The following is a 24,935-nucleotide window of genomic DNA, read 5'->3' on the forward strand; positions in this document are numbered from 1 at the left end:
AGATTGGTAATCACAGCCCTCCTGCGTGTTGTAAATTGAATCTTATGCTGGTAATTGCCAAAGTCAATATATTAGCCTATGACTTTGATTACGCAAAAATATGAGATGCTGAAATGTTGCCTGTGGAAATAATTTCAAAGACAGAAAGGCAACCTACCTCCTTCATGGGGGAAAACTCCTAGCAGTGTCAAGAAACTCCTTTGGATTCAGTGTGAAGAGTTACATGGGAATCTCCCTACCTGACAGGCATCGTCCTCAGGGGAGTCCCAGTCACTGGGCCTCTGGATTTCAGGCAAGATCTTGTATTTAGGCAAAATATCTCCAAGCAATATATATGATAGGCTGAGCAAAGACACCAGTATGAACTGTCTTTTAACCTTGAGGAACTGACTCAAGACCTGTGCCATGCTTACAAATAGTAGGTGTTCATCTCTCTGCTCATGAGGTAGTTATCTCTGTTGACTGCCATGAGATCGGTCTTCTCCCCTTCTCCTCTTTTCCCACCAAATCCTGTGTTTGCACAACAGGATGGATCAGCCCTTGCAGTTGCCTCTGGAAAAGTTCCTGTCCGAGGTCTGAGAATCTCTTTAGTGTTTGCTTGGTTCATGATCTACGGGAGATGATCCCTTATAGTAAGTGCAGGCTCACTCCCTTCATCCACAAGATCCAAATCCTTTCTGCCACTTCAATTGCCTGGGAAGAGATGTGGAGTAGGAAATAGCTTCTACATGTTTCAGGCATCAGAAAACACCAGGAAAAGGTTCCAGCAACCTATTGACCTCCTGAAGAAGCAGTTGTACTGCTGGTAGGCCTCTCCCTTCCTACCCCACCTAAGGAGACAATGCTCTAGGGAGCTGGAATAATTAATTTTCCACTGTGAAGCGTTAATAACCAGGTATGCCAGACATTTGTTATCTGAATCAGACTCAAACATGATTCTTTTAAGATTTCTCACAAGCTAAATTGCCACAGAGACAATTTACGCCCAGTATCTCTTGGGGTCTGAGGCTCATTCTCTGCTGCATCAGTCACAGTTTCTCCTCCTGCCAAATTTGAAGACAGATGAAACAATGTTGATATGGGGAAATATAAGACTCCTGGCTATTCATATTGTTCTATCCACTGGCTAGGACTGTCTTTTTTTCAAATGTGTAGGATCATGCACACTTATTTGAATATGCTGCTTATTAAAAATAGTGTTGTGATGAAACACAAATTAATTTTATCCAGCTGTGTGATTTCTATTTTCCTGGTTTGGCCAATGTATATCAGGAACAACTGGCCATGTTCAAGCTACCGAGCACTTCAATGCCTCCACTTTTTGTGCTGTGCTTCCACTGCCAGATATTTTGTGCCTATGTTTCTATAGTAAGCCAATCTGATTGCTACGTGAGCCTCTGGTTGCCAACAGCTTCAGATGAAAAATTCCACACCAAAACCATCAAAAACTGCAGAAACCCCGTGTGGAATGAAACTTTCTACTTCCGGATACAGAGACAAGTCAAGGTACACAACCCAAAACCTCTCTGCTCTATCTCATCTCTATGCAGCTTCTTTCAGTTTAGCCCAAAACAGGATGTCATGTCTTCTAATGCCTTTCTGAGTTTACTTAGAATTCCCCTAGCAAGCTGGAGCAAAACAATTTGCTGGAATTCACTTCTCTCCTAACAGATAATTATTAGATAATTATTATTTATATTTCAGAAATGTGAGCCTGACCTCCTTGGAGAAGGACAATGGGACCAATGACAGGGTGACAACATAGAGAAACTATGAAATGAAAATACAAAACAACACTATAACTGAAAAACACATCTTTCCCTGAGAGGACATGAAATAATGACATGTCAATGCTAGGAAGCTGATGAATTCTAGTATAATTAAGATCTTTACTAAGTTTGCTGCTGATAATTATGCTACACTCAAATACCTATGAATGTGTGGCTGAAAGTGGAAAGTCCAAGGACATAGAAAGGGGTTATTGGTATGAAGTAGCTTCTGTTGCCCCTGTTGATGAGGGGCAATATAGGACTTCTGGCTATCCGTGTTCCTTCCTAAAAGATTGCATTTTTGGTGAAAGCTACTTAAAAGCATAAAATGTCACCCAAGAAAAATCCCAGTTCAGCCCTAATTGATGAGACTAGAATCTGTTTCTTATAAAGATTACACTCATTTTCTTACTCTTCTTTGTGATACTTTGTCATCAATACTTCTTTATTTCCTCTCTGTAACGCAGGCATTGAACTTGAAAGAGCTGCAGAACGTCATACTTCTTGAGTATGTGCTAACAAATTGGACATTTTTCTTTTCCCAGAATATTCTGGAAATTACTGTTTCTGATGATGACATCATTCACGATGATGACCATGCAATTGTGCTTTTTGATGTAGCTAAAATCCCCCTCAAAGAAAGAGTGTTTACGGCTTTCCCACTAAATCCACAGGTAAGAGCTCAGTCAGACATTTAGTACATCTTGATGTCCATTCTCTACCCTCTGATTAAAGAGGTGTGCTGTCTCTTCTCTCTTTTACCACCAGGACCAGCTTGGTGGTAAAAATGTAACAAAATTTATTGAAATCTTGGAAATTGCACGCCAGTGACAAAATAGACGGCTTTCTCAAATTTCTGTTGGCTTCCTCTAGCACAGATTACAGCCAAATTCACAAGCCCAGAGCAGATGCAATTTTAGGCAAGCTTTTCACTTTTAATAATCCCACAGAAAGTGACAGAGTTTATCTAATCCTCACAAAGATTATAAAAAGAAAAACAATACAAGGACATGGAAACGGCCCTTTTCCACAATATTTTACTAAACACTAAGTCTTAGCATATTGTGTTCAGCACATGGCAGCTGGCAGAGAAGAAAGTGTGAAAAATAAAGGTTTACTAAGGAGACTGGTAAGCACCAACCACCCTTTGTTCTGCTAGTACAATTGAAGTCTTCTTTTCCTTGGGGAAGAAAAAGCTGCGTCTGTCCTCTAATGCTGACAATGGTAAGCACAAAATAGAGTATTGTTACTTATTAAAGCATAAAGGAAAGCGTGCTTGCAAAAATGAAGGTCACCTTGCAAATCTCTGCACATGTTAATTGACACTGCTTCTTTTATTTTCCTTTCATTTTCAGAGGAGGGAGGAGCTGGAAGTTGAGTTTGTATTGGAGAGCATGTGAGTAAAACCCCATTATTATGGGAGCATCAGCTTGGAGTGGCGCATCAGTGGAGGGAACCCAGTATAATCTTAATACCTAGACTCACCCTTTTTCCCAACTTAATGTGCGCATCAGCAAATCATTATAAGAAAGGAAAATGCCACGATGTGGAAAATGAGTTCAGAATTTTTAACTCTGTGACTTTATCTTAAAACTTATATATTACTTATATAGTTCAGAGTTGGTTTTCTGGGGCTGGTAAATCCCAATGCAGTAAGTCTATAGTTTTTCTGGAGAGGATTCTCTGGGCAGCTCACAACTGAGGAGAATCTGTCTGCTGCCCAATCTGTGACATACCTGTGCTATTAACATTGTTACAAGCACTTTCCAGGTACTTTATTGCAATTGAATCTTTTCTGCTAGGTACTTATGTGGCATCTAGTGAAAAGTGAGCATACCTCTGCAAATAATAGGAAGGATCAAATTAAAAAAAAAAAAAAACAACAAAATTAAGAGAGAAAAATGTGTCCTGTTCAGATTATATTGTTTATGAAATACTTATTATTTGTTCTTGTTTTCTAGCCGGGGTCCTCCTGAAACCATCATCACAAATGGGGCAATAGTGGTAAACTATTATTTTCTTTGTTCTCTTGTGTTCTTTCCCACATCACCCCTTGCCTTAGCTGACTATGATGGCTGTGAGGGAAACATTTCAGTTCTTCATTCTGTAGTGATAGTTTTTCTCTTAGGAGCTTTATCTTTGAGGAGGCCAGCACGACCTTAGAGGAGCCTTCAGACTGATAGCATTTTCCTTTGCTTTTTCTGCACCCATTGAAAATTACAATATGTTTAGCATAGCACCATCTTCCCACGTGACAAGGAAGTTAATTCTCACTTTCACTGGGTCTAGTAGAAGGTCTCCAACACAGCTGGTTCCCACATTCAAGCAGTGATCCTTCCTATAATGACCAACATCGGCCAGCACTGGTGGTGAGATGGCTGGATGAGTAATCTAATTCTCTGTCCCCATCATGTCTGTTCTAGTGCCGTGAAGTAGCCTGTTTGGAAGTTCATTTGGACAGCAGGAGGAAAAAGAAGCATTTTTCAAGTAAGTTTATTAATCCTTTAACTGCATATTAGTGATTTCACCCTCTCCAACAATGCCTAGAAATCACATCATCCAAATACTAAGTCTTTAATTGACCACATCTAAGGTGATTTGTGATTTGTAAAAACTTTGCAGTAGGGAACATCATCCGTTCTGCAGTAGGTGTAGGTTCAGGGTCCTGACTTCACATGGAGCCTTGTGCCAGACTAGAAACAACATCAGATGCTTGTACAGAAGGTATCTAAACACCAAGATGAGTTCCTGAAAACCCCTCCTGTAGTACTGCTAAGCCCTGAAGAAGCTTACTTCCTTAGGTGTGATAGTCCCTGGCCTTAACTTCCCTCAGGTTCTCTGACAGTTCTGCATATGCACAGCAACACCTCATTTTTTGCAGGGGTTAGCCGCTCAGCAGCTGGCTCCCGCCTGACCCTGATCAAGATCCAGAATCTAGAAGTTCCTCTGCTCACATCCCCTGAGGGGCTGGATCTGGTAGGCAATCTCAAGAGCATGCATAACACACACTGGCAGAATTAGCTCATCTCTTCATATAAATAGGAACATCTGCTGCAGAGTCAGATCTTATTCTAGGGGACTGAGAACTTCTGTCGCTTATTATTAGGCCCGGGATGAGGATGATTTACAATGCAAAGTACCTGGTTGCATTCATTGTGTCATGATGCGACTGCAATAGAAATGCAGCAGTCTAAAATTCAGTGCCATTCACATCATGCTCCCAGCCGGCTTCTTGTTCATCCCATTATAAAGATACAACCACCTGTAGCGTTTGGGTCACGGATCACTTTCAGAAGGCAGCTTTCCAAATACAAAAGAAGAGGAGAAGGGGTTTGTTCAAAGCTATCTTTTGCTTCTTTTTTTCCCTTTCTCTCTTTTTTGCAATTAGAAGTAATTTTTATGTGCATTTTATCTCATTGTTTTAGAGAATGAGCTAACATTTACAGTGAGAGGATCCTTTGAAGAAACCCAGAGAGTTTCAGTGGGCTGTGACTCCCGCTCCCTTCTCCCATATCCCACTTTCTTCCACTATGCCAAATACAAGCAACCCTCCCTGGATGTTGTGCTTACAAAGAAGAGGAGGCTTCCCACCTTTGTACGTTACTCCAGAACATGGTAGACAACACAGACAGTCCTATGATCTGACCTTTACGTGTGAGTAGGCAGAAAGAGGAGAATATTTCTGTCTTAACCAAAAAGTACTCCGTGCTCCTTTTCAGTTTGCTTGCGTGTCATGCGGAGCAAGAAGGAGCAGAAGTGTCCCCCTGACTCTTCCTCTGAAGTCACTCCCCTCCGAGCGGGAAGTAGTCGGAGAGGTAAGTGTTGGCTGGCCATGGGGAATCCTTTGCAAGCTTTTAAAAATTGTTGCTGGTTCCCAAGAAGCGGAAGCCAAAGACCACCTCTCTTTATACAGAGCCAGTTGTTTTCTAACCTCCCGCACACCTAGGGCAATGCATAACGAAGTCAATTATTTGGACTAAAATAAGATGGGAAATCCAGGGGAGAAGGAGGAAGTAGAAAAATGTCTAAGCTGCTGTTCATGCTCCTTCTATCGTCCATGTCCTTAGCCAGGCTGGAGGTCACTAGGTGCCACTGGGACAGTGGGGGTGAGGCTGCAGCCTGGCACACTGCCATGGCAGGCAGACCCGTGCCATGCTTAGGGGGTGCTCAGGCTTTTTGGCTTCCACTTTTATCTCACATTGTTGCGTGAGAGACTTTAGTTTCAAGACCCCTGTTTAATGGTAGACCCTTCCAGGGAGGTCAGGCGTAGCGCTGCAGCTCTTCTGCTTGCAGCTCTTCTGCTATTTATTTGTGTAGCTAAGTAGTGCCAGAGCAAGCTATACCTGAGTTTCACAACAGAGAGAAGATGCAGACTACGGGTGATAACACCAATGTCTTTATTTATTAAATTGGTGCACATGTCTGGGTACTAATGAAACACTGAGAGGAGAGTCTAACTCCCAACCTCAGCTTACTGAAGTTCAGGGCTTTGTAGATGTAATGGTGACCCAAAAGGGCTATGTCTCACACTGAGTATGGGAAAAGGACCGTTTTAAACAAAATATCAATATTCCTAATTTTACCTTTCTAATTTTCAGCACAGAGAATTTGATTTTCACTTCAAGGTGAAACAATGGTAAGACACCTTATTCATCTTCCTTTTGTGTTTTTCCCCTCGGTTCTTTGAATTTGCATAGTTGTCGATCAACTTCCAATCCCTTTGTTACTGCCTGCATCCAGAATGCTGGCTCATCTTCATTTCAGACTATAAAATAAAACGAACTCACTACACAATACAGAGATTTCCAGCGGCCACGAGTTTATGTAATGGGACTATACAATGAGTTAAGAAAAGGGTTTATAAAGAACACACCAATTTTCTATTGATATTTCTCTGCAATCAAAATTATGTGCTAAGGGCCACTGTAGACCCTGTTTGATACCTCTACAAATTATTTCCAAATGCAGATTTTCAATAAAAGCAGTATTTCAAAACTAATTGAAAGAAACATTTCTGTTTCCCAGGTCAGAGGAAAAAAAAAAGACTAAAGTCAGATTACCTGGTCACTCTAGAATATGAAAAAAATGAAATAATAAATGTACCTGCATTTATATTTTAATGCAAATTAATTCAATCAAGTGACTGCTTATTTCTAAACCAAGGAAACCCATTGTGTATTTTGAGACACGGTTAAGGCCTTGCAAAATTTATAAGATGAATATGTTACATTATGTAGGAAGTTCTCTTCCCTTACAAAAGCAGTTCCATCTTCTATTGTGCTGTTTATTTTCGGTAAATAAGGTATGAGATGGACATACACTTTACAGCTGTGATTTACAAACTTCTTTCCCACCACGCCTAAGAAAGATTTTCACAGCAGCTTCCAAACTGCAACGGTAGTGCTTATAAGTATCCATAAATGACTATATACACCCACACACAAACAATCATCCGAACATGAAAGCCCACAACTTCAGTCCACAATTCCCAGGTATCAGTGGAAGCTTGCGGAAGTTCTGAAGAGGCGTTTAAAAGCCACCTTTAAAACACTGCCCTCTGCAGGCTTTTTGCTTTATGTCTGAAAGGGAACAATTTTGTTACCTATAGTTATATTTAATTTCAGGCATCTTTGACAATGAGAAAAAAAAAAAAGGAAACCCTCTCAGTACAAAGGAAGATGTACTGTTGTTCTCCAGGAACAAACTAAAACATTTCATCTATTCCTGCTTTGCTTTATATAGACCTCATGGTGAAGGCATGTCTATTTATGAAGTAGAAGCAATTAAAATGCTGAATTAGACTATAAACGTGATGTGAGATACCTGATCCTCTGTTCCAGCCAGGAAGACCTAGACACACGTCTGGGGTTTGACCTGTGTGCCCAGGAACAGGATTTCATTCGCAAGAGGAAGAAGGTGGCTGCAGCTGCTCTGAAAGACATTCTCCAGCTGGAGGAGGACTTGCAGGACGATGAGGTACCTGAGACGTAATTATTCTCTGCTTTCTCCACAGCTGAGGGCCAAAATGTATCCTTTGGGTTCGATTCCCATTTTCCCGGAAACAGTGTAAAGTTTCATGTGCAAGCTATGGCTGACTTCTTTATTCTAGGGAAGAAATGGGTACTCATAGGGAGCATTAATAAAAACCTGTAGCCCTGTTGCTGCAGGATCTAGCTCTCTGTTGAGCCTGCACAACAGTGCAGAGAAGGGCTAGGTGCTCTCCTGAGCCAAAGGCAAAGATTCCTTTAGGCCTCACAGTCATCTCAGCCAGCTCTAAACTATTGATCCTGTACTTCTTTCACTCATGGTTCAAACAGGGCTTTATTTTGTTGTGCCTTTTGTGCCGGCACTTAGGCTTCCATTGCGTGAGCCCAGCATGCTGCTGGCCCGCCTTCACCGTCTGCTGCAGCGAGAGCATGCGCTTGCTTGGCAAATGGGAACGATAACAGAGGGTCTGAGGCAAGGAAAAATCAGATTTCCCTTTTTTAATTATACTCCCAGGACTGCAGTGTGAAGTCTGAACTCAGATGCAGAGATGTAAATATTCCTTGTTTTGCCGTAAACTGAGCTCAGCAGTTTTTTTGCATCATTGGACCTTTCACACACAAGACCTTGCCTTTAAATGCCAGCACCAAGCCGTGGGCCATTTCCTCCCCCTCAGATTTAGAGGCACCCATGCTTTTACCTGCAGAACAATCTCCCTAGAGTCTCCTGATGATTTGCACAAGGGATTAATTTACCCCAATGCATGGTAATAGCTATGTTTACTGTTAACAGAGCCAGTTCATACTTACGGACTAATCCTTCTTATATGACTACTAGTCCCTGGTTTCTGTATCATCACAGAAAAAAAAAAAGTAATTGCAGCTCCCTTGCATCCTAGTATTGTATGTACACATGTGGTAGGTGGAGTGAGTATGGTTTCTCTTTCCCTCCAGCAACTGTAAAAGGAGATGGTGTCACCAGACTCTGATCTCAGGGGATCTGAACTGGTTTCTGCTCTTAAACCCATCTCTCATGATGCATCTAGTATGGCCTGTGAAATAGCTATACAGTAGTAGAAATCGGCTTTAGCAAACTTCAGTAACAGAGGTTATTACTACTCACAGGGAAACTGTGAGACAGCACCTATGTTTTCTAGTCTATTGCATCTGAATCTGGTTCAAGTGGCAGGAGGTACCATTCCCTCTTTTTTCTTTTTTTTTTTTTTTTTGCTGGTCTGTGTTATTGATTTTGCAACAGAGCACTGAAAACGTGATGTTTGAGATGATGGATTTCATGTCGTAATGCACAGCTGCTTGGCAAAGAATGAAGTATTTCTTACTCCTTCTATGCACCATTATTAATTCAGGTTTTTCTTCTCCTTGCAGACTAGTGGCATGCAGCATCTTTCTTACTTTATCCATGCTGTAACTTTCTCTGTGCTAATCAATGATGTTTCTCTCCCTTCTCAGACCATGTCACTAAATGTATGTATGTTGGGATTAACAGGTACCTGTGGTGGCAATCATGACAACGGGTGGTGGAACCAGAGCTCTGACAGCCATGTACGCTCACCTTCTCAGTGTGCAGGAACTGAACGTCTTGGACTGTGTCTCGTACATTACTGGTTTATCTGGCACAACATGGTAAGACCAAGACAAGCAAAGTCTTCATAGGAATTTTCTGTATGTGATATCAAGAAATTATCTGAAGAGTTGTATCATCTTTACTACCAAGAAAGGACTTTCTTATTGTGCTGTGGCTTTTTGTGGTTTCCTTGGGTGGGTATTTGCCAGCATTTGGAATTAATTCAGTCCTGATTAAACATGTGGATGGTACCACAGACACAAGTGCTTTTAAGGTAAATCAAGGCATGATAACTTCCCAAAGCTCTGCTTCATAACTCATATTTTTCCTTGTGTTTCTTTTCTTTTTCTTTTTTAAGGACCATGTCAAACTTATATGAAGATCCTGACTGGTCCCAAAAGGATCTTAAGGAAACACTCAAGGATGTGCGAAAGCATGTACTCAAAAATAAGTTCTTTACTTGTTTTGCCCCTGATCGTCTAAAATACTATTTGAAAGAGTTGCGCCAAAGGGAGCAGGAAGGACATCAGATATGTTTCACAGATCTGTGGGGACTCATCATTGAAACCATGTTACATGAAAAGGTACAATAGCAGCACCTTTCTCTTCAGATTTGCATATTTAGTGAACATAGAGGTGAGGGCAGACAGTAAATAAAAAAATGGCTGAGATTGCAGGGACCTCTGGAGGTTCATCTTGTCCAACAGCCCTGCTCAAGCAGGGTCAGCTAGAGCTGGCTGCCCAGAGCCATGGGCTTTTGCATACCTGCACAGGTGAAGACACTGCAGCTTCTCTGGGCAACATATGCCAGTATTTGACCTCCCTTACAGAAAAGGGGGGGTTTTGCTTGTGTGTTTGTTTGTTTCTTTTTCAGACAGGTGCCTAAAGCACATGCCTTGGTGGTATCATTCTTTGTGTTTGCTGGCTGTGGTATGCAGGTTGTAACACCACACCTGGCACAGAAAGGGTGGGAATAAAGAGAAATAACAGGAAACTTACAGTATGAATGACTTTAAAATGAATTCGTGTGTAAACATTTAAATGAAAATCCTGCTGTTCTTTCAAAAGAGCTGCATGATGTGACAAGGCGAAGAAAAATCACAAGCGCAAACCTAAAGACAAGTACCTCTGAGCTGTTAATGGGATGACGTTACCCTGTAAACATTTCCACCAAAAGGCAATGTTCAGGCTCTGTTTTAGTATTTGTGACTATTTCCTTCCCAGTAAGCCCTTTCTCTTAGGAAAAGAAAACATTCCCCCTGTAACACAAATAACTCCACACACATCCAAATTTCTACTGCCTGAGCACAGCACAGTGCGAGGGACTCCCCGGGGGTGGCTCAGCGGGGAGCTGAGAGTGTCCCTGCAGTGCCACAACCCTGTCCCCCAGGACCAGCACCACCTGAGGGAAGCCCAGTGGCACAGCCGTCCCTACAAGGGCTGCTCCAGCAAAGGGGAGCACCTGCAGCTCTCCTTCGAGGAGGAGGATCTGAACTCCGCACCCTCTCAAGCCTTGGCACGTCTCCCAAACCGTCCTGTCCTTTCCACCCTGCCTGACTATGAAAGATGCTCCTCAGCAGAGGCAGTAAGGGTCAAGGCTCACTGAACATTAACCCTGCCTGAGGCTTGGCTCTGTCACAGGTCCGAGGAAAAGCTGATTTTCTGGGCAGTGGGGACAGGGCTTACTCTTTCTGAGTGAAATATTTCATGCCAAGAGTGCTTTTCAGACATTTACCTGAAATAAATAACATGAATAACAACATCTTCTTCCTATCATTGAAATCTTGGGTTTTTTTTTTTCAGCATATGAACTTAACCTAGGACTATTTGTGTGCTGGGGCTGGGGAGGGTCAGAGATTATTATAGGGATAATAGCACCTCTCTGAGCTAGACTCTTGTGAAACATCCTAGTCGGAGCCCCGTGTGCACTGTGTTGTCAGAGCACAGGCTTAGATGAAGTGGGAGGCTCTTTGTGTCATCTAACTGTCCTCAGCTACTGTCCTTCTTCAAAACAGGAGGACTCCCACAAGCTCACAGATCAGCAGCAGGCACTAAATCAGGGTCAGAATCCCCTGCCCATCTACCTCTCTCTCAATGTGAAGGATAAAATCAGCGACCAGGATTTTAGAGGTAATAATACTCCGGAATTGCTTTTAACATTTAACCCCAATCAGTGTCGATTTAGGACTAGGTAAAGGAATCAGTTCGATGCACAAATTCTCTGAAGGGCCAATCCACCTAAGAGTAGAATTTTAATAAGTACATTTTTGAACATCTTAGTATATTCAGCTGTATTCGCAATCAAAAGCAGGATGATGGAGGACGCTGTCACAAAATTACTTGCTAAAATACCTCAGAAATCTAAAGTTTGTAGAGAAATTTAGCTGTAAGAGGACAATTCACTCTACATGTTCAACACTGTGAAATGTACAGTGAATACATGTCTGTATGAAAAGTGTGTTATTCAGAAACGGGTCTGCCTTAATCTGGCCAATATCGTATGTTTTATTGTGCCTCTGCTGCTGTAATCAATCTGTCCTGTGCTTTTTCTTTCAGAATGGGTGGAATTCACCCCTTACGAGGTAGGATTCCTGAAATATGGTGCTTTCATTCATGCAGAAGATTTTGGTAGTGAGTTCTTCATGGGTCGCCTGATGAAGAAAATCCCAGAATCCAGAATCTGCTTTTTGGAAGGTGATTTGTTGCTCTGTGGAAATATAATTTAATATAATAATATAACCCACTCCTGCACAAACTCCTCTTCTGAAAGAAAGCAGTTAGTGTATTTTTTATGTGCCAGGAACAGTACATGGTAAAATATTAAAACTGGCAACAGGCCACTATCTGCAGGATTTTTCATCTTCTCTGCAATTTTATTCAGCTGAACAGATTTATTTGATTTCATATGTTCTTATGTTTACTGACATGAGGCCTTCACAATATTTATATGTCTTTGGCAGCAACAAAAGTTGTATAACACTGCTGCTAAGTTAAGTCATCAGTCTCTTCTGCAACCTGTCTCTAAAATACAGCCTTATACCTACAATATTCCTGCCACAGCTAACCCTGATTAATCCTTCAGGATAACACTTCCATTTTGGAGTGCAAATAGGTCATAATATTTACCTTTTTTTCCGTCTTGCATAAGAACAGCAAAAGCAGTAAGGAAATCTTTTTTTCCCTTTGCGAAAGCAATCTCTTGCCTCTTTGTTCTTCCTATTTCCACCAATTGCATAAAGGAAGTTTCAGGGTTTTTTTGAGAAGTTAAGACTCTTTGCTTGTGTGGAGATTTCACTACAGCTAGTGGTGAGGTGTGAGGAAGCAGTCAGAATCTTCCTGTCCCTGGCTGCAATGTCAAACAAGGTACCTGGGTCTCCCCTTCAGCAGTCAGAAATGCCAGCAGGTCACCAGCTCCCTTCCTACATCTCCCACCTTGGCACTTTCTTCTTTCCCTGCTCCAGAGCAATGCTGGGACATTTGTGTCGCTGTTCCATGCCAACGACCCAGAGTCCCCCTATTCAGGCAGTGTTACTTATTTCAGCGACACAGTTATTTGAAAGGTTTTTAGCAAATTCCTTTGCACCCCAGCCCCACAACAGAGCGCGCACTGACTAGGTAGGTCCTGCAGCCCTTTCCCGCGTGGCCGAGCCCGTCCCTTTGCCTGCAGGCTGGCATTGCTGGGTCAGGCGATCGCCAGGCTGCTCAGGTGCAGCCTCTTCTCTCCATCACTCCATTTCTCCCAAGAGCCCCAGGTTTAGTTCTGCAGTTTGGAGGCTTTGGGAAGGCGCTGTTGCACACCCAGCACAGCTAACCATGCCAGGTGATGGTGTTTCCTCAGCCTGAAGATGACTGCAGACAGGTGGCAGTCTGGACTGCCATCGAGTTTTCCTATATCTGCTGGCAGGAGGAGGAGCTTGAAAATGTTGAATATGTCCTAAACCCTCAAAAATCAGAAAGCAGATCAAAAGACTCCTACATTTACACTTTCTGTTTTAAAAACTTTTGAATCAGCTTCCTTATTCTAAGGGATATTAGTGTACGAATCTTGAATATTTTGTGGTTGACAGTCCTGCGTGGTAACTGCATATCTGTGACAGGTTTATGCTCCAAATAAAAGCTTTAGAATTACGAATGCTGGGAATTTGAGGAATAACAAATTTTGAGGACAGGCAGAAAATATTAAAATGAACTTGACAAAATGTTATTTGCCACATAACAAAAATGAATGTGTTAGCAAATATACTGAAAATACTACCAGCCCTCTTAATATATGTCAGAATGACAGAATTGTAGGGGTTGGGAGGGACCTTCAGAGATCACCTAGTCCAACCCCCTACCCCTATTTATGTCAATATATTAGATTCTTTATATACATTATGGATTCATATACCAATTTATAGAGACAGTCCCCTTGTGCACTAAGATAACATAATGAATAAAGTTTGCTAGAGAATGCAAAAGGTACTGAAGGTCATCGTGAATGAAAATGCTTCCAGGTCTTTACTGGTTCACTTTCTGTCAAATATATCCTATGCCACAGGCATCTGGAGCAGTGTATTTTCCTTGAATCTTATGGATGCTTGGTATATATCTGTTCATTCAGAAGACTTCTGGCACAAGTGGACCCGAAACAAAATTACTGAAATAGGTGGGATATTCTTATGCCATTATGTTTGTTTGGTGGGGTTTTTTTGGTTTTGTTTGTTTGTTTTTGTGGGTTTTTTTTACCCTCTGTGCTGCTATTCTCTGACTGAATTTTTCAAAGCCACTTTGGAATTTCCTCTTCAGGGATTCCTGTAACTCACATGGTAACCAGAAGGAAATTCATGCCGTGTATTACAGTATGGCAATCATTTCAGTTGTGCGAGAAAAGAAACCACGGGATCTGTCACAGGAAAAAAAAAGAGAGAATAGCCCTCATATGAGCCATTTTCAGAGAACAAGGGTAAAACTGGAGAAAAATACCCCTGTAGAGCAGAAGAGGCTGGAAGCCTGCCCTAGCAATCCACAGTCTCCCAGTTCCTCTCTTGTAAGTTGGAACATGGCATGAGGCTTCACAGAAACAAGAGCAAACACCATCCTTGCATCTCTGGAGTCTACAAAGCATGGATACAAACTTCAGTACTATTGAAAGCCACTCCAAACTAGTCATAAGGATGAGATTTGCAAAACACGCCACCTCGTTAAGACAGACCTGCAGGGTGGGATTTCAGGAGGAAATACACCAGGGAGACGTATTACAGAGGAAAAAAAAAGATGAGAAGGAAGAGGATTGTAGCAAAAAGGGTGATTTATTTTATCTTCTTGCAGTTGTAGGGGGTAGTTCCCAGTTGTTAAAACAAGGAGCTTGCACTTGCTAGTAAGAAACATTAGTTATGTTTGTGTTTTTATGTGTATGTTGCTGAGAGAAACTGTAACACAGAGTAGCAAAGGAAGACACGGTAAGTGCAGGATATTGTAGCAGATAAAATCATAGAAATTAAAGAAAATTATTGTAGGTGAGTTGGACTCTTTTGCAGTACAAACAAGGCCTTTACCACTGTGGAGTGAGAAGAAGAAATAGATTTTTCAAAGCTTAGCACCACTGTGGAGTGAGAAGAAGAAATAGATTTTTCAAAGCTTAGCTGAAAAACTGTGAGATTTGTGGAGATCCTAGCAATACAAAGAGAAAGAAGTCCAAGTTTTGCCAAAATGTTGAGACAAATTATGATTGCACAGATTGACATCAACAATGAAACCACATAAAAGAACTATTATTCTTTCTTCTGCAGATGATGAAACCCTATTCCCTAAAAGACCAAATGAGCTGGATACTCGAGTGGTTTGTCCCACTGACAGCTTTTCAGACATTTTCCGAGATGTTGCCATGTTACGGCCAGCAGCTTCAGAAATCCATAACTTCCTGAAGGGCCTCCAGATGAACAACAACTACCTAGAGAGCGAGTTTTCCAAATGGAAAGGTATGGTAATAATAGCCTCTGTTAGTTATATTTTAAACCATCCTTGTGAAAAAGAAACAATGCTTAGGAGATTATCAAGCCGGCTGCCTTTTTGTTCTACTCCCATCCTCTGATAATATTTGAAACTCTTTGTCACTGAAAGCTGAAATTAGGTAGCAGGAGAGGCTTCAGAAATAAGTTCTTAAAAATGTCATGAAGTCTGGTGACTGATAGATGAGAAAGATCCTGATTGGTCAACCAGCCTGTGTCTGCTGATGTGCCAGCCAGCCAGCCTGCACGCTTGTGGCATGGCACTGGTGCCATCATATGCCGTCTCTTGCCTGGCCAATACTCAAGGGATGTGGGAGGAAGCCTTGTTTCGTGTTACTTTTTTACTCATAACTAAGATGTAACCTTTGTAACAGTATTCCCTGTTACCCAGTTTGGGAATTTGTGTTCAGTCTGGTACCAGATCTTCTGTGTACCATAGTAGAAGTCCTGGTCCAGATTACCTGGTCTAGTGGAAGGTGTCCCTGCCCATGGCAGGGGGGCAGGAACTAGATGGTCTTTAAGGTCCCTTCTAACCCGAACCATTCTATGATTCTATGTGTGACTGTTCTCATAACAGGCGAGGCACCAAACATCTTTAGTCTTTAGCCTGTCGAGACATTAAAATTTTTTAATGTTTTCCGTGTTAAAAGAAACAAAGAAAAAAAACCCGACCTGATCAAAGTCACACGCAAAACCAGGGGATGGAATTAACTCTATTCTCCTGAGCCCCAAGTTAATCCCTCTTAATTAGAGAAAAGCTAAAGAAATTGCAGAGTAAATAGTGAAAAGAGGAAGGCGGAAGAGGAACTGAGAAATGACTAAACTGCAGCTATCAGCTATATAGGTAGGTCTTAGACCCAAGAAAAGCTGAATTCTCTTTTTGTTAACAACTGACTTTCCTCAGCACCTCTCTTGCATTGAGCACCCCCTCTGAACAAAAAAATGCTTCTTTTCTAGACTGTGAGCTTGACTCGCAGCCCAACCACCTGACAGCAGCAACAGACTACCTCATCCTGATTGATACGGCATTTGCCTTTGCTACCAGTTACCCACCCCTTATGAGACCGGAAAGGAAAGTGGATGTCATTTTGCATCTCAACTACAGTTCAGGTTCCCAGGCAGGGGTGAGCCTTCTACATTTTTCTTTACTGACTTTTCTGTTTCATCACTGAGTTCCCAGAATGGCTGATCCTCTACTCATAGAAACTTTTTTCCCCAGTATCTGGGAAGTGTAAGTAAGCTAACAGTTTACCAGGGTCACATATCTTTATTGAACAGTACAAGTGTTACCAGGAGGTAAGCATTTAGGAAACTGAATCTGCCCATTTTTATGTGTAAATGTTTTTTAGCTGATTTGAAGGCAGTCAGATGTAGAATGAATGAAGCTAAATGCATTTAAAAATCGTCTAAGACTTCTCAATGCAATCATACATAGTCTTATGCATGGGAAAGTGTACATTCAGGGCAATACAACTGTAGCAAGAGAAGGGTTTGATGCAGAAGACCAGATATGCAAATAAATGCAAGAACAGTTTGTATTTAGGAGCTTTAAATTCCTTAGGGATAAAAACTTGCCTAAAGGCAGCATTTTTAATATCTAAATGTGGGATGTAGATTTTCAAAGACAGGCATGTGGACGCAGATCCACTCCACTCAACTTTGTCTTCCAGGTCTTCGGTCCATATACAGTCTACACCTAAGCGGGGTACATCACTGTGGGGTACATCACACAAATTCTGTCAGAATTTGGCCCTTACCTCACAAACATTCCCAGCGAAATTGGGTTTTGGTCAAATTCAAAGTGCTTCCCTATGTTCTGATGTTTTCTTTTGTTTTGTTTTCCTATTGTGGCAACCAGCCCCTGAAAGAAGCCTCTAAATACTTTGCAAAACAAGGAATTCCTTTCCCTACAAAGGTGCCAGATGACCAGGAAACCCCACATCTGAAGGAATGCTACATTATTGGTGACAAGGAGAGCCCAGAAACCCCTATTGTGATATTTTTCCCTCTGGTAAATGACACCTTCAGAGACTACAAAGCACCTGGTAAGCTTACAGTTACCCATTGCATTAACAGAGGCAGCAGCCACCTTCTTTCTCTTTTTTACTGTGCAATATCCGTTCTTCAGATCATGCTGTAAACACAGGCTCAGACTCTCTTTGCTTAGATCTGAACCATATCAAGAAGCTTAAAATATGTAATTTTTCCTGGACAGTAGAGCAGCAGCTGGGATCAGCCTTTGGCACGTATGCCCCTCTTTAGATTTCTTTTTGGCTTTTCATATGTAGATTGTAGAGTTTACTGATAAAAGTATATTCTGTTTATCTGCAGTGGCAGACATTAGCAGGGTTATTTCCTCTCATACCTGTCATCCTTTCCTGTTAGAGAATCTACGTACTCCTGGGGAATCTACGTATTTCATTGTTTAAAATAATTTCCAGGCTTACAGTTAGGCAGATAACCTTGCAAACAAAAGTGTGAACTAGCAAAGTGATGAAAATATAACACTGAGCCATAGTAGAGTGATGAAAATGCAACACTGAGCCACGCCGACAGTTTTTGTTCACTACAGTGAGTCCTACTTTGGAATTTCTAGAGTTTCAGTAGCAACATTGCAAGCCATTTCAAAACAGATGAAATATAAGTCCTGGTACCATATCCCAAAACACCATACCACTCCACTCGTGTGGAGTTTCAGTTACTCTTTCTCCAGATGATAAAATTCCTAACTCATGCTGTGAGAACACTTATTTTTCAATCACTTCAAAGCCCCGCAGAATACTGAAATTTAAAAATTCTAGGCTGGTATATTGTACATTAAATTTAATAAAACAAATGCAGAAACTATTATCCCAATTGTATTAATTAATTTCCTTTATTTTTTTTTTAAATAAGTCATAAAAAATCATGTGGTGCTTCTGCTTTGTAGATATTCTGGATTGAGCTCATTGCACATTTGAGGTATACGACTGGGATTTTGAACACGATTCAAATAGTCTAAGGGTATTTACGCACGTACATATACCATTCTACTCCAGCTCTTAGCACTGATCAGGTAACTGAAAGGCTGGTTTCTGCAGCTGCCCTTTGTAGAAAGAATTAGAGAAAGAAGAAAAGGAGAAAGAACTAGAACAGGAACCGAGAATTAGCTTCTGTACTGCTCTGTGAGGGAGTTTGCCTCCCCTCTCCCCCCCTCAATAATTTCCAGAACCCAGGGATATTGTGCCTAACTCAGCTATCTAACATCAGGTGTACACCAGATGATATGTAGATGCTACATCATGACAACATACATTACCAGGGAATCTAAAATGGGGTGTTACTAGGTATGTAGAAGATCTATATGAAGATTTGCATGATATCTGCATATTACATACACTTGAGGCAAGCCTGTGCTGCCCAACCGGTTCAGCTGGTAGCTGCAAGATGAGACTAAATGGAAAGAGAGCGAAGAGGTCCCTGTTGGGCCCCCACAGATGAAGTCTCAGCTGAGCTGAGCTGTAAGGGCTTGGCCCATGCGGTTTTTTGGGTGGGCTGCCACCTCGCAGCTGAGACCTGACCTCCACAGCAGCAGCATGGATGCTGCAGAAAGGCCTGGGAGGCTGGGAATGGATGTCTGCCCTTTGTTAGTGACAGGCAGAGATCAGCTTAATTTATAATGCTTCAGTACCATGCCCTAGCACAGGTCTAAATTGTACAGCATGTGAAGTATTAGTTCAATCACATGAACAGCCAGTTTTTTCCACAGCCAGCTCATCCATCAGCTTGTTCAGCACAGGGAATTTAGAGCCTGGGCAGTAAACGAGTAAAACCGACATTCAAATGGGGTTACTTCTGCACTGGTTAGACTATTCCATGATCAAATAGAAAGGGGATTCTCTGTGTGAGGCTTAGACTGCTTCACTTGAGTGGTATCAGTTCCTTGTAATTCTGTCTGCAAAGCCAGGAGGAGTACCTAGAATTATAGAATGGTTTGGGTTGGAAGGGACCTTAAAGATCATCTAGTTCCACCTATCAGACTCGGAGAGAGCCTTCAAGGAAAATCAGAGCCCTTTGATCAATGTTGTTAGATTGGTGTTGTTAGAGAAGATTCCTGAAATGCATGCAGTTCTGTCAGAGAGATTTTCCCAATGCCTGTTCCCTTGCTTTAGTACAGGTGATTCGGTATCTGTGACTGTGGAGGGTGATTGTTCGCTACAGTAACACCCTCTTGCCAGTGTGATGGTTTCACTGGAGGCTGAGAGAAAAATTCTCTTGTGTCTGATGGTCTCTCATCTGTGATGAGGAGGGATCAAGTTTTATTTCCTGCCTTTGTTAACCCGTGTTATCTATCCCTGACAGTATTATCTACTATTTCTGGGTTGTTACTGCTCTCTTTCCCTCACACTAGCTGTTAGAAAACTGAGGGGTCCGTGGGAATGACGGGGAAGGAAGAAACAGCCCTCATGAGCTGTCATGTCAGGCATGCAGGCTAGCACGCAGCAGTGGATCTCTACATCTTCGGGTCTCTGGCCCAGGGGTGGGATCCTCAGCTGGCCTTTAGCAGTCAAAGACACAGATGGGAGTCCAGGAATCTGCAGAATCTAACCAAATTAATTGACCTCTTCCCTTCCGAGAACCTGTTTGTTCTGCGTACTAACAGGTAGATATAAGTTCAGGCTTCCATATGCTCTGCCGCACCAGTGCAGAGTCGAGCAGAAACTAATATGGCCAAGTGGGTTCTTACACTCTCCAAGTGCAGAGTTCAAGAAGGGCAAGTTTGCCTACTGTGCACTGAGTATATCATGTAAAACACACCCTCAGCTCACAGCGTGCATGTTGCGTCTACTGAGTTTAGTGTACAGATGTATTTCCACCAAGTCAGTAAGCGTTGGTGTGTCTCAAACAGCAGCTAAATCAAAACCACTCATGGTGTCACTGTCTAGAGCAGCTGGCTGGGTCCAAGCTGAGATCAGCTATTATTTTGAATCCCAGGTGATCTATGAAGCTCCTAGAAAAACAAGTTACAAGACGTGTTTTACATCTTCTGCATCCGAGATTTGTGATTTCCAGGGCAAGCCTTGGGTATTTTTTCGCCCTGTACCAACAACATACTGTGGAGGGCCCTGTGAATATTTGCTCTGCGATAGCCTGCAAAAGAAGTTCTGCATTAGCTTTGGATTGAGTTTCTACTGTCAAATGAATTAAGAAAAAAGAAAATTTGTCTTCAGATCATAAGATATGATGGATATAATATTTCCAGAGATGACACTTGGGGAATTATCTACCTAATTATTTTGCTGTATCTTTGATATACGTGTTGATTATCCTGGGATGATGAAATGGGCATGAGAAGTTCTTTCAGTGTCCCTGCCAAATCTTAGTGATTCGGGCACTATTAGGTTCAGTCTCACTGTGGAGGTTACTTAAAGCCTGTAGTTTTTTATAGTAGTAGGTAGCTCAAGGAAATTACCGTAAATATTTGTGCCATCTGGTTCCGGGATATGTCCAGATAATGACTCTGTGAAGTCTCTCAGTTTAGATAACAGAATCCAGTTGTTTAGGTCTGTTTTCTGTATTTTTTGACAATTCTTCCCAGTAGGAACCAAGATCATGCAGCAGACTGTGCTAGAGCAAGTGCTAGGCTGTCCAGGAGGAAAGAATACCTATCAGGTCACTGAGAATGCAGGTCTGCTTCAGCTTGAATCACTGAAATAAATACATGGATTTTCAGCAGCCTATTTCTGGAGGCATAGAAGGATAGTAGTGAGGGAAATAACATGATGTAGAGTCAAAGCTGGAAGGCACAGAAAGTGGCAGTGGCTTCAGGCCCATCACCTGGAAAGAAACCAAGCTGTCATGAGGTCCTTGCTGTTAGCGTCTGCTTTGGGAAAAGGGGAGGAAAGAGAGGAAGAGTAGTTGCCATTTACTTGCACCTTGGCTAAAAGTAGGGGGCTGAGATAACTGTGAGGTGGGGGCTGGGGCTGGGAGAGCATCAGCGCTGAGGGTGACTTGGGGACCATGTTGACAGCTCTCTTCAGAGCCAGAGGAGGAGGCAGGGAGTCTCACCCTTTTGTGCTTAAAAGAGGAGCTACTTGTTTTGGAATTTCCAAAAGTACCCAGGACAACCCCTACTCGCCTCATCCACCAGCAGCTTCTCCGCCCGCTGCTGCCAACCAAATATCCCAGCAATAAAACACCTGTGGAAGGAAAATTTCAGGTTGTGATCCTCTATGTGTGCATGCCTGAGAAAAAACCCAACTGCTTTTTGCTAATTAACGGAGTCATTGTTTGTCCCTTAGGTGTTAAACGTAGCCCCTCAGAGATGGCAGAAGGTGATGTTGATGTTGCCAATACCTGTGGTCCATATTACATAAACAATCTGAGTTATTCAGAGGAAGATTTTGACAAACTGGTGAACCTAAGTTACTACAACGTCCAGAACAATAAAGATTTGATTCTTCAGGCCTTGCGTACTGCCGTGGAGCGGAAAAAGCAGCATAAGAAAGAGCAACCACTGCAAAAAACACCCAATGCGGATGGTACGTGTGCGCCTGATAGAAAGGGAACCCAGCATTTGGCCGATTGCCCAGCACGAGGGAATATGAAATAAAATATCTATGAGTCTTGTTAATGAAGAAAAAAAAGGAATTTGATTAGGAAGTGAAGAAAAGCCAAAGAATGCTAAGAATAGCACTTCATTTGTCATCAAAAATGTTAAAGCGTGTCTGTCAGTGGAGGGAATAAACACAAAAAAACAGAGGTCTTCCTTAATAAATTAATGTGCTTCCCTCGTTGACAGCCTCAGGAGCGTGGCTAGGTGAGGCTGTGCTCTGCTCGTGCTTGCAGAAGTGACCTTTCAGGCCAAGGCCGAAACGCATGGACGAGGAAGCGTGAGGAAGTTTACGCTGGCCGTGTTTGTGCTCTACCTGTGCTATAAAAAGAGAGGATTTTCAATCCAGAAATACAGCAGAGAATATAATCCATTGTCTCTAAAACAAAACCCATTTGTGAACTAAGGAGCCTTTATGTGAATGTAAATAAATATTACACTTTATATAATAAAATACTTTTTTTTGAGTCAGAGTTACAGCAAATAAACTTTTTTTCACAGCAAATACACGTTAAAGCCATTTATTTTAGGTGCTTCTTCCTCTATTAGCAAGACAACTGAAGACAACATGCAGACTTATTTCATAGCTGCTGAAAAAATATTGAAGAAGAAAATATGCCTGCTCCAGACCTATACGTGAACTGCCCCAGGATCCTAGGACCCCTTGAGTTTAGGATTACATTTAAAATCCATCTCTACAAGAAAGGAATCATGCTAATTTATTTTATTAAGCTGGACTTAAATGTTGTTGACACATACCAAATGTTTAAAGCTTTAATGTTTCGAGAATATTACATCTTGAAAAGACACAAGAAACACAGAGAAAGCAGATCTAAGATTGTATACCGAACACTGCCCACCCAAATGCAATTTTTTAACTTGCTGTAGAGTATTGCAACTGAAGTTAACAGAACATTAACTTTCCACTTTCTGACACTTTGGTCATCATGTCGACATGGCTCCTTTCAAGTAAGTGGTCTGGTTTTTTTGACAGATGGAATCCAGGTCTCGATTGATTCTTTTTCTAAATTAACTTTTACTCAATGCTATTGATTTATTTAGTAGACGTCTTGTATCTACAAGCCCATGTTTCCTGCAGGCTTCCCTGCTCCTCAGTTCTGCTATAGTATCCTTTGTCAAGAGATCTTGTTATTGTGGGACAAAAATGGAAGCCTTACAAATCCCTGTGCCCTCAAGGTCGAGGGTCTCCTCCTTCTGGTGCACAGAAACATAATCCTTCTGTTTCCACTCAGGTCAGTGAACGCTCACCTGTGGTGCACACTATGGGAGCCCATACAGATCCTGTGTGGGCTATATGCCCAGGGTTTACCTCCCATGGAAACAAGAGAGCAAAGACGGCAGTCGTGCTGATGCATGCTGGATCTCATCACAATATGGGACGGGATGCAGCCAGAGGGCACAGTCAGACCCGGGAATTTGGAAGCACTCCCATGTTCTCATATACAGTTAGAGCTTTATTGTCTGAAGGGCAAAAATTATCCCACTGACAGCAGGAAGCATCTATGCAGGAAATCTGAAGACAAGCAGAACGAGGTGTGTGAGTGCAAACACTTCCCTGCCCTTCCTGCAGCTTTCCAGCAGCCACAAAGGGGTCACCGAGAACAATGAACACTTTACCCCATTTCAAAAAGCTAACACGAAATAATCATACAGTATCTCTGCGTTCTCTATATTCAACAAGACTACAGAGGAAAGTGACAGGGCTGATCACAGAGGTGGAACAGCTCCCACACAAGGGGTGAACAGATAGGAAATCTGCAACCTAGAAAAAAGACAAAAGGAGTGAAAGGCAGAGAAGTGAGAGATCCGTGAAATCTGGGGTGCCCTGTGGGAGATGAACAGGGAGCGACTGTACACCTCTCTTTTAACACAAGCCCTGGAGGGGATCAAACAAAACTAGCAAGCAGCAGGTTCAAAATTAACAAAGTAAGGTAGTTCTACACACAACATGCAATTAAGTTATAGACCTCTTTGCCCCTGATGTTGTTGTTGATAAAAGTTTACAAGTTCAAAAAAACTGACTGGGGCATTCACTGGATGCAAAAAAAAACCCACAAAGGCTCCGCATCTGCCTCAGTCCTGCACTGAAACATCAGTTCCCAGAGGCTAGGAGGACAGTCTGAGATAATATTGTACCTGCCCTTTTTCCATGATGTTCTCCTGTCACTAATACTGGATGCCCCAAAGATGAGTGGGAAAGTGGTCTCACCCCAGACTGCACTACTTATGTTTTCCACAGCTCTGGTATTTTTGCAGATAATAAATGATTAGGAGTAGCCACAACTCCTAAAGATGTGGTAGTATAAGACTTATTTAAAAGAAATTACTAAAGTGGCCTGGAGAAGATGTTAAGTAACTGCAAGGATAACTTAATTACCAATGGATTAACCTACAGGGAAAAGACATGAAAATGAGAGGAGTGCAAAACCAAACTATAAAAAGGGGATTTTAAAAAAAAAATTAGGAAGCCCGTCAGCAAAGCTCTACATGAAATGGTATAAAATCTTTGACTCAGCATGGAAGTTGCAACAAAAGAGTTGCAAAACATGTGCACAGCCCTAAATAAAATGTGAAGCAAGGAACCAAGAAAAGGCAGAGTGGTTAAATGCTTAGAACTGAGCATTATTAAAGCCTAACATCTGCTCTTTGAGGAACAGCATGAGGAGGAGGGAGATAGAAAGGGCACATCTAAACCTGCTGATTTATTTAGAAAAGAGCTGGAGCAACAAAGAAAAGGTAATATTCAAGATGGAAATCAGCAGGAAGAAAGGTACATAGCTAAAAATGTGAATCAGTAGGTGTGCTGGACCAGCAAAAAGGGATTTAGATGATAAGGATGTGGCAAAGGAGCCAAGGACATAAGTGTGCAATACAAAAGATAAACTTTCAGCATTATATTTACACACAGATTCAGCAAAATATCCCCCCCCCCTTTTTTTTTAACTGGGAGACCAAGCTTGTGTTTTCTAAGTAGTGACTGAGCACAAACTTTTA

At 41.9% G+C, this 24,935-nt stretch overlaps 1 pseudogene; it reads left to right on the forward strand.

Annotated features, from left to right (window-relative positions):
- LOC134514827 (cytosolic phospholipase A2 epsilon-like) overlaps nucleotides 1-21,920 on the forward strand; it is a 46,953-nt pseudogene extending 25,033 nt beyond the window's left edge.
- The last annotated feature ends 3,015 nt before the right edge of the window (nucleotides 21,921-24,935 follow it).

This window comes from Chroicocephalus ridibundus, chromosome 4 (assembly GCF_963924245.1).
Source record: "Chroicocephalus ridibundus chromosome 4, bChrRid1.1, whole genome shotgun sequence".
In the NCBI taxonomy this organism is placed as follows: domain Eukaryota; kingdom Metazoa; phylum Chordata; class Aves; order Charadriiformes; family Laridae; genus Chroicocephalus; species Chroicocephalus ridibundus.